The sequence below is a fragment of the Rutidosis leptorrhynchoides genome, chromosome 4, assembly GCF_046630445.1.
Source record: "Rutidosis leptorrhynchoides isolate AG116_Rl617_1_P2 chromosome 4, CSIRO_AGI_Rlap_v1, whole genome shotgun sequence".
NCBI classification, from domain to species: Eukaryota; Viridiplantae; Streptophyta; class Magnoliopsida; order Asterales; family Asteraceae; genus Rutidosis; species Rutidosis leptorrhynchoides.
The window spans coordinates 463495832-463507403 of NC_092336.1; positions in this window are offsets into that span (position 1 = coordinate 463495832).

The following is an 11572-nucleotide window of genomic DNA, read 5'->3' on the forward strand; positions in this document are numbered from 1 at the left end:
AATATAGCGTTTCGCCCGTTCCCCGGCAGCGGCGCCAAAAACTTGATGTGGTAGCGTGGGGGTACGTGATAGTACTATATTTTACTACGAAATACGTTACAAATTATACAAGTTTTAATTATTTATTTACAGAATGGATATACCTAAACCTTGCTACAACACTATAGGCAGTGTACCTAATCGTAGAGTAGTATAGTTTTTAGTAAGTCCGGTTCGTTCCACAAGGAGCGGGCTTATTGCACACTATATTTTTAAACAACTATATTTGTACAAAATATATATAATTATATATAATAATATATAAAAGGGGGTTTACCGTTTAATGACCGGTTTGTCGATTTATATTTTAAGCGAAGCGTATAGTAAATGACGATATTTAAATAACAATAAAATAAATAACAATAATTAAAATGACAATAAATAAAAGTACGAGGAAATATGAAATAAAATATATTATGCTTATTTAAACTTCCGTAATCATGATGGTTGACGTGTTTATTTTAGTTTTATGCCCATGGGTTAATTGTCCTTTGTCCTGGATTATTTAATATGTCCGTCTGGTTTGTGTCCATAACAGTCCATCGGTCATAAATTTAAAGTGCGAGTGTCCTCGTCAAATTATCCTTATACCCGAAGTCAAATATTCCAACTAATTGGGGACTTAAACTGTAACAAGGTTTTAATACTTTATTTAATAATTACACCAGGTTATCGACTGCGTGTAACCCAAGGTTTTAATACTTTGTTATCAATTATGCCAAGTGTCCTTGTACATAATTTCACCCCTGTTTTAATAATTCCATAGACTATTAATCCATTCCCGTGTCCGGTTAAAAGAACTATTATTCGTACATATAAATTCCCCGCCCATCGTGTCCGATCGAGAGTATATGGTTATTTATAGGGACGTCCAATTGTAAATCTTTATATTAAAATTAACAAACTATCATTTAGTTAAACAAATATAAAGCCCATTAATAGCCTATAGTCTAATTTCCACAAGTGTCGTTCTTTTGTCCAAACCTCAATTATGGTACAAAGCCCAATTACCCCGTCTTTAATATTTAGTCCAACATCATGATTACTTTGACTCAAATAAGCATAATAATAACTTAAGTACGAGACATTAATTTAAAAAGGAGAACATAACTTACATTGAGTATTTATCGCGTAGTGTTACACGGACAGAATATCGACTTTAAAAACCCGTAAAAATACCTTTTACATAACCCAAACTAATCTAATATAACACTAATCTATACTATATATATATATATATATATATATATATATATATATATATATATATATATATATATATATTATATTTATTTATATTATACTACGGAGTATTATTATTATTATGTTATTTTACTCGGCAGAATTCGCGACCTTTTATAGGCATTCTGAAATTTCTGTGCTCCGCGAGTCGCGGCACTTTGTGCCTGAGAACTCCGCGAGTCGCGGGGAAATGGAATACAGCTCACACACTTTTGGATCTTCTTTGCCGACGATTTATATATATAAATATAAAATATAAATAATTAATATAATTATTTATATATTATATTATATTCTTGTGCATAACTGACTTGTAATTTTTGGTCCGTTGCGTCGGGCGTTGATAGTTGACTCATGTCCCGGTTCCGGATTTTCAAACGTCCTTTCGTACTATTTTATATCGTGCACTTTACGTTTCGCGATTTGTAATTTGCACAAAAATTGTTCTCCTTATATTTCAAAATCCGTACGAGTCTTTTACTCACTTTTTAGTGGCACTTTTAAGTGTACTATGGCTTTAGTGGCACTTTTCAGGCTTTAGTGGCACTTTTTCTTCGATTCTTTAATCTTCCTGCTTCGTCTTCACATTTATTTATTTAAACAATTACAATGAAAATATAATACAATTACATATAAAAATCTATTATTTAGGAGGGATATTGCTATGAAATATATGTTCCTTTTTTAGCCTTATCAAACAACCACAATCTGCAGATGATACATGTTATTATATTCAAACTATAGATTCACATGCAGAATTGTTACAAGAATTTCCAGAATTACAAGGAACAGGAGAATGTTCTTTAGGAGAAGGAACTGAACCAATTGATGAAGCTGAAATGTTAGCTACACTTATGGCTAATGATTACGAACCAACAACAGAAGAACTTCAAATGCTAAAAGAGGAAGACAGATATCGATACAAATCATCGATAGAAGAACAACCGATATTAGAGTTAAAGCTACTTCCAAACCATTTCTGTGCTAAAAGTTGTAATAATATCGTCTTCACTTATGAAAAATGAAAAATCTCAACTCATTTCTGTGCTAAAAGCTCATAAACCAGCTATTGCATGGAAGATTCATGACATTAAAGGCATAAGTCCTTCGTATTGCACACACAAAATCCTTATGGAAGAAGGTCATAAAACATATGTGCAACGCCAACGAAGACTAAATCCAAATATGCAAGATGTTGTTAAGAAAGAAATTATTAAACTGCTAGATGCAGGATTAATTTATCCAATCTCTGATAGTCCATGGGAAGGTTGGAGATCTCGGATCTCGGGGAGATCTCGTTTGGACTTTTTAGGGAGATCTCGGCATCTCGGAATAATCTCGGGGAGATCTCGGACGTTGACTTACGTTGACTTTAAAGTTTTTTTAATAAAAATATACATAAAAACATAAATATATGTATATTTATATACATTTTTACAAGATTTTAGAAAAATATTCGAGAAATGAGCGAGAAAATTTTAGAAATTACTAATTTTACAAGAAAAACTTATAAATTAGCAAGAAAATCCGAGAAATCATGGCTTTGACTAAGTTTGACCCCGTCGACCAAGAAATCTCGGAAGATTAACATCTCGTCTCGGTTGCCTTCTAAAAATGAGATCTCGGGGGAGATCTCGGGAGATTTACAACACTAGTCCATGGGTAAGCCCAGTTCAATGCGTACCTAAGAAGGGTGGCATGACTGTCATCACAAATGAAAAAGATGAACTTATTCCTACTAGGACTGTAACGGGATGGCGTGTCTGTATTGATTATAGAAAATTAAATGATGCCACCAGAAAAGATCACTTTCCCTTACCTTTCATTGATAAAATGTTGGAAAGCTTAGCTGGGAATAGTTACTATTGTTTTCTTGACGGTTTCTCCGGATACTTTCAAATTCCAATCGCACCCGAGGACCAAGAGAAAACCACATTCACGTGCCCTTATGGTACTTTTGCTTACAAAAGCATGCCATTTGGACTTTGCAACGCCCCTGCAACCTTTCAAAGGTGCATGATGGCGATCTTTCACAACATGATAGAAGAATGCATGGAAGTTTTCATGGATGACTTTTCAGTCTTCGGTGATACTTTTGAAACATGTCTAGTTAATCTTGAACGAATGCTTATTAGATGCGAGCAATCAAATCTAGTTCTTAATTGGGAGAAATGTCATTTCATGGTTAAAGAAGGCATCGTTATTGGTCATAAAATTTCAAAGGAAGTAATTGAAGTGGATAGAGCTAAAGTAAATGTAAATGCTAAACTTCCACATCCCACCAATGTTAGAGGAGTTAGGAGTTTTCTAGAGCATGGCAATTTTTACCGACGTTTCATAAAAGATTTTTCTAAAATTGCCACTCCTATGAATAAACTCCTAGAAAAGGATGCTCCATTCATCTTTTCGGATAAATGCGTTAAATCTTTTAATATTCTTAAAGAAAAACTCACTAATGCGCTGATCATGATAACTCCAAATTGGAATCTACCATTTGAACTCATGTACGATGCAAGTGATTTTGCAATGGGAGCCGTTTTAGGACAAAGGATTGAAAAACGATTTCAACCTATTTATTACGCTAGTAAGACGTTACAAGGAGCACAAACAAATTACACAACTACTGAAAAAGAACTCCTTGCTATCGTCTTTGCTTTTGACAAATTTCGTTCATATCTCGTTCTAGCAAAAACGGTGGTCTATACCGACCCTTCTGCTCTTAGATACCTATTTTCGAAACAAGATGCCAAACTACGATTAATCCGTTGGATCTTACTCTTACAAGAGTTCGATATTGAGATCCGAGACAAAAAGGGAGCAGAAAATCTCGCAGCTGATCATCTTTCTCGTCTTGAAAATCCTGAATTAGAAGTTCTAAATGAATCGGCTATACAAGATAACTTTCCTGATGAATATCTATTGAAAATCGATTATAATAAAATTCCATGGTTTGCAGACTATGCAAACTACTTAGTATGTGGATTCCTTGAAAAAGGGTTGTCGTACCAAAAACGAAAGAAATTTTCTTTAGTGATATAAAACACTATTTTTGGGAATATCCACATTTATTTAAAAGTTGTCCCGATGGAATAATACGCCGATGCGTATTCGGAGATGAAGCTAGTCAAATCTTAAACCATTGTCACACAGGACCAACAGGAGGTCATTATGGGCCTCAACTCACAGCAAGAAAAGTCTACGATGCTGGATTCTATTGGCCTACAATTTTCAAAAACGCACACCTTCTTTGTAAATCCTGTAATGCATGTCAAAGGGCCAGAAAAATAAGTCAACGTGATGAAATGCCACAAAATGTCATTCAAGTATGTGAAGTATTTGATGTTTGGGGTATTGACTTTATGGGTCCATTTCCAAAATATCATAATAATCTCTACATTCTCGTTGCCATTGATTATGTATCTAAATGGGCGGAAGCATAAGCTCTCCCAACTAACGATGCACTAGTTGTAGTCAACTTCTTAAAATGTCTTTTTGCAAGGTTCAGAACACCGAAAGCTTTAATAAGTGATCGGGGTACTCATTTTTGTAATAATCAACTTGAGAAAGTTCTTAAAAGATATGGAGTAACTCATAAAATCTCAACCGCTTATCATCCACAAACAAGTGGACAAGTTGAAAATACCAACCGGGCTTTAAAACGTATTCTAGAGAAAATCGTAGGATCAAATCCGAAGGAATGGTCCATGAAATTGGAGGATGCACTATGGGGTTTTAGAACAGCCTACAAAACTCCAATTGGAACCACACCTTTTAAACTTGTTTACAGAAAAGCATGTCACCTTCCATTTACATGTAATCTTGATTTACATGAAGCCGGACGTCTAAGATTAAGTCAATTAAATGAATTAGAAGAATTAAGACATGATGCATATGAGAATTCGTTAATCTATAAGGAAAGAACGAAGAAATGGAATGATAAAAGAATTTCGAAGTTAAAAAGAATTCAAGGAAGGAGACAGAGTTCTTCTTTTCAATTCACGATTCAAGCTATTTTCTGAAAAATTGAAATCAAGATGGTCTGGACCATTCATAGTCAAAAGAGTTTTCTCATACGGAACAATAGAGTTAATAAATTCAAATGGGATTGAATTTAAGGTTAATGGTCACAGAGTTAAACATTACATAGATAATCCAATGGAAGTTGAAGATGAAGTACATCACAATTTCGACACCACAGCTAACTAAGTGTGGGAAGATTAGAATATTGTAAGGGTAATATGAATTTCTGTTAGAGTTAGATGTTCTATTTTCGTGTAGTTCTCGAAAATGGAATCCGAATGGTCTTTCCCTAGCAGACCCTAAAGAACTAGTCTTCTCCCTCCATTCTGAATTTTTATTTCTTTTACCTTTTACGAGATGAAGAATTCGTTTGACCTGAACCATGGGCTACTACTACACGCTATGATTACTAAACGTAATAATAACATCTTCGCAAGTGAACTGGTATCATTCATAAGAGGAAAAATGGACGAAGTGAGGAAAGAACTCAGGAAGGATCATCATAAGATACATTTTGATAAAGGAAAATCAAAATCCGCAACAAAAAGAAGAGCACGACACCTTGAAAGATATCATAAATGCGGAAAATGGTCACACGAAGGTAAATGTTCAAACAATCAAACACATTCCAATTCTGAATTCGTTACTCTATGCAGAGAAGGGCCGTTCATATGTTTAGAAGAAAAGTTATTGAAAATTCGAGGTTACGCTTATGTAGCTATGGAAAACCAAATCGAACGACTCTCCTATGAGTCGGCTAAAGCAGGTCTCTGAGAATTTTATCTCACAGGTAAGTATGTACAGTTTTTATTTGTTTTTATTTATTGCTTTTAACCTTTTGATAATAAACGCTGAATCGTTCGCTATAAAGTATTAAATTGATATTCAATAAAATTAGGTATGCGAAACCGAAATTATTGATATCATACAAAAATTTATTACATCACTGCGAAATTTACCGTTTATTCATAAGGTATAAATATCTTTAATCAATCAATCCAAAATATTTCAGAAATTCGTTAGTAGTAAAACTAGGTAATATAGCCGAAATTACTTTACCCAAAAGAGGGACGTATATTTTTGTAAATATTTGATTGATTAAAGTGAGATAAAAGACCAAAAAGATTTTTATTTTTATTTTTACCTTGTTTTTAAAATTAATATATAACTATATTATTTAAATGTAAGTTTGAAAAATTAATGTATATAAATATTATTAATATTTATATGAAATTTTAATATGCATTTTAAAATTTAAGTTTGGTGTGAATTTAAAAACAAAAATGTACTTAATTTCATTAAGTTAAAAATATGATTTCTAAAATTCGTCGTGAGTTGAAGACTAGGTCGTTGAACCGAAATTGCTTTACCCGAGGGCGGGACGAGAAATTTTATTATCATTATTTTTAATTTTATTGATCTAAAGTATGCCAAAAACATTTAAAAAAATCCAAAAATCTTTGCTTTTAAAACAATCGCTTTAAAATGACAAATTTTAAAATTTTGTCGAGGGACGAACTAGGTGAACGTACCAAAACGCCCTCAATCTAAAAAGAAAAAAAAATTTTAAAAATAAATTAATTACTTGTTTTACAAGATAAAAGTTTTTATAAAAAAAAAATACAATATTAAACCCCATGCGATCGCATGGGGTTTGCATTGAAAAACCATGCGATCGCATGGTGGCCCAGAATAGATCAAGTATCAAAAGCAGTCGAGCTGCTGCTTCTGTCCACACAAAACACACACATACACGAACACAACCACAAAACCCTCTCTAAAATCATAATTTTTTTCACCAAAATTCACCAAATTTCTTGCTATAATCCGCTCTAATCATGCGTTTGTTCAGAAGTTTTTCAAAGAAGGTAACGATTCCACCCCTAAAACTCTTTAAATTCGATTTATAGTGTTCTTGAGCAATTTTTTACCTAATTTAATTTTGATGATTTCTAGTGTAATTAGAGTTTGATTATTCATTTATTATGCTTGTATAACCTAGATTGATGCTATTTAACATGATTTGAAGCCTTAAACTTCAAAATTTTTAGAAATCTAGGGTTTGTGTTCTTGAGCAATTTGGGGCTTTTTGATATAAACAGGTTATGGCCGATTTTTGTTATGAATTATTGCTAAATTAAGTAGTGTAACATGTTTAGGTAGCTAAATGATCCAACTTTGATCTTAAACATGATTTTTGAATATCAAAGTGGACTTTTTAAGTCTAAAATTCATCAACTTGATTAAATTGATGTAATTGCCATTTGATACTTGTTTAATTGCTAGTAATGGTTATTTTAACATGTTATTTGAGTTGAATGCTTATGAACTTTGTATACCTTCTCATATATGCTTATTTGAAAAATTGTAGAATTGATAAAAACAAGAGATGTGGGGGATCCCGCTTTGCTGGGATTAATCTAAAGCAAAAAAATAAATAAATAAATAAATAAATAAAAATAAAATAAACATATTTATATTTATATTAGTTAATAAAATGTCAGTTATCTTTTTTTCTTGACAAAACATAACCATCAACATGGACAAATACAAATAAATAAATAAATATAAATATACGAAATAATAAATACAGCGAGTATTAAAAAAGTAAATGAATTTTGCCACCAAAAATAAATAAATAAATAAATAAACGATTCATGAATTGACAATACAAACACTACCTAATACATCTCCCCAACTAAAAAGCATATTGAGAGTATATAATTGTGTACAGTTGTGTTCCAACTCCATCTTTCTATGTTTTAAAAGTATGTTTATTTGTATATCAAAATACCAAATCGAAAGAAAATATGTCTCCCATTCTCATCTCCCAACCACGTCCTTCCCACATTCGTTCAGCCGCCATCACCATCGCATCCATCACGACAGTCACGCTCACCGCTTTTATCGTCGTCGTATGCACTACCACCATAACCGCACCAATAGCCACATAGAACGGAAAATTATAGATACACGCGAACTGTGTACTTTTAAAACAATGTCTTCCGTCTTCCTTACAAATTTATATAGCTATCACATAAACAACGATATCAATACATGCATACATGGGACATGGCGTTGACCGGCCGGAAATAATTTTTCGATCGGCAGGGACGGAGCTTGAAGATTAACTTGAGGGTGGCCGAATTAATCAAGCAAAACATGTAATGCCAATAACACGCCCGCATGCGCGTGCGCGCGCACACACACACACACATACACACACACACACATATATGTACATATATAAAGCATTTACCGTTAAATAATAAAGAATGCTACAACTCAACTCGACGACCCTTAACGTTCTTACCTTTTGGCAGTGGCGATTGTACCTTAAGAGGAGTGGGGTCATAGGACCCCACTATCTTGAATTTTTTTTATACCTTGTACTCTTCAAATCGTATAGAACACCACTAAATTTAATTATAGGACCCCATATATTTTTAAATTTATAGTTTTTTAGAGGTAAACAACCACTAAAGTACCCTTCAACTATAATTAGCTTTGAATTTTTTTTTCGGGACCCCATTGAATTTTCATTCTGGATTCGCCACTGCCTTTTGGGGTTTATATTTGATCTCTTGCCGTTTAAATTTGCTAGATTATTAATAAGAAAAGTATGTTGTAGTTTTTATTTTTAAGTTTTTATAACAGAAGAGATGTACCGGGCAAGAAGACAAAATGACTCAAAATTTTTTAATTTCTTAAATTCTTTGAATTGAAGCTTTCAGTATGCTACCTATAACGTAATGGCCCATTGTATACTCTTTCCAATATTTAGTTAGTCCATATAAACTAGAAAATGGCTATACCAAAATGTTTCCCCTGCCCCCAATATCCTCCGTCCTTGTCGATCGGCAATCTCTGGTCAATATCTGTGGAATACTGAAAGAATAAATAATCACTTTACATGTACATATCCTAAATTTAATAAGCCGTTATATAATCTGAGTATCATTTACTTTAGTGTGTTAGTAGTTAAAGAAAAAATTAATAATCCGTAACAACTTACGATTCTCCACGGGAAGAGCCAAATGGCCTATAAATTTGAGAGTTTCCATAAGCATCATTATTACCATAACCATCATCTCCTATTCGTTTCATCCCTACATAAATCAAAAACACGTTACGAGTATTTATTATTATATAAACATAAAATAGATTTGTTTCAAGTAATGATAATAGTAATTAGTAATCATAATAATAAATAGATAAGATGGTGAATACTTAAAGTAAGAAACCAACTCTGAAGGAAAGATAAATATTAGTGAAATTTGGAAGAATATCATGTTTGGATGGAGAGAACCAATGATTTAATGGAAAAACTATAACATGTTTTAGACGATAAGACTTTTCTTAGATTTTTACTTGGAGGTAGGATGTACAGGATGTCTATGATAGACATGGCTAGAGCTTTACAGATTTACACCCCCGCTGAATTATTATCACCTGATTGTACAACTTTAATTTATCAAGGTGAAAGGGTAGATAGAGATTTTGACGCTAACGCCATATGGAGGCGTATGTCAAATTTTAATGTATTTACACGGGGAGGAAGACACTCCTATTTAGATATTAATAAGGCAGAGCTTCGCATAATTCATAGATTTTTAGCAAACTTGATTACACAAAGAGGTAGAAACAAGCAGAAAGTGACCCTAAATGATTTATTCTACCTTAAGTGCATTCGAGATACTAGAGGCTTTGTTAATATCCCCTACTGTGTTGGGTTTTATTTGTCCAAAGTTGTGGAAGGAATACAGGACGGGGGAATAATAGGAAGAGGCATTTTTGTTACTCTCATTGGAGAGTATTTAGTTGTAGATAGGGAACACGGGGGTCCAATAATTGTGGTTGAGGAGCAAACCGATACTATAGGTTTGCAGGTATATCAAGGTGAAAAGGTACTAAAACGGAGGCACAATATGCCAATACCATATCAGGGCAACCATCCACAGGTAGAGAGGGGTTCGGATGAGGAGATGGAGGAAGCAGATGACATTAGGGATGTCATTAGAGATAGTTATACTGATGTCTTCCAGCATGTAGATGAGGTGAAAATGAATAACCAGGCTAGGCATCATCAGTATGAGCAGTGGAGAGCCGCGGATGAGTATGAGAGCTCCAGGCGACGCCAATACGATAGCTGGCAAGTTTATCAGCACCAAATCATGAGCCAGCTATCATATCAGGTACCACATAACTATATCCCGACTCAGCCTGCTTTTTATCCACCACATCATCCCGACATACGACCACCCTTTGACCTGTACGACCCCAATCAAGCCTATCAGGACACCTATCACCAACCATGGAACCCGAGCGATGATATGAACTGGAATCCCTATCCAAATCAATAGTGTTCCATTGGTGATTTCTTATCTTTTATTATTTTTATCTATTTATGTTAAACATTTAATATTTTGATACTTTTATGTAATATTTAACATTTGTATTATTTTGTACTAATATTTTATTTTTGTAATTTGAAAGTGGGATAATAAGTCTCATTTCAAAATACCATGCATGTTTATATTTGTATTGTATGTATTTTATCTCATGTACATAACAGGGTAAAACAGCGCATTTTCAAAGACTGCCATTAAGTTCAGCAAAAGCAACTAATTTTGACGACAAGATGCAAAATAAATGTAATATAACAACTGCAGGAATGAACAAATGATGTGCACCATTTATCATTCAAACAAACAACAATATGTTTGGAAACTTTGGTAAAATTTAATCATTTTTCTACGCTAATCACCCTCAATAATTTAAATTATTACTGTTTTCTTGCAAATGAGGGCATTGCAAGATCTTAAGTGTGGGAAGGGATTAAATTCTTTCTGTTTTAAAATTTTTTGACTTATACACTTGGTTTAATAACCACCGTTAAACTTTACTAGTAACGCAGTAGTTGTATTAGAATCTAGTGCTCTCTGATAATAAAGAACAGCCCTAGTCTTATATACTGACTACCCACTTCTAGTAAAATTTTTAAAAAATTTTCAACTAAATGAACTCAAAATCATGTTTATACATATTTATGAACGATAACACTAGGTGTTAACACCGAAATTATTGTTACCTCGGAAAGGACATAAATTGATAAACAACCCAAAACGCTTGAATTCATTTAAAATGAAATAGAAGAGAATAAAAAGGCAAAGAAAGAAAAATAAAAGCCAAGTGTGGGAAAAATTTATCAAGTTATTTAAAACATATATCACATATTTTTGTACAAATAATTGAAGATACTTTTGTTTTG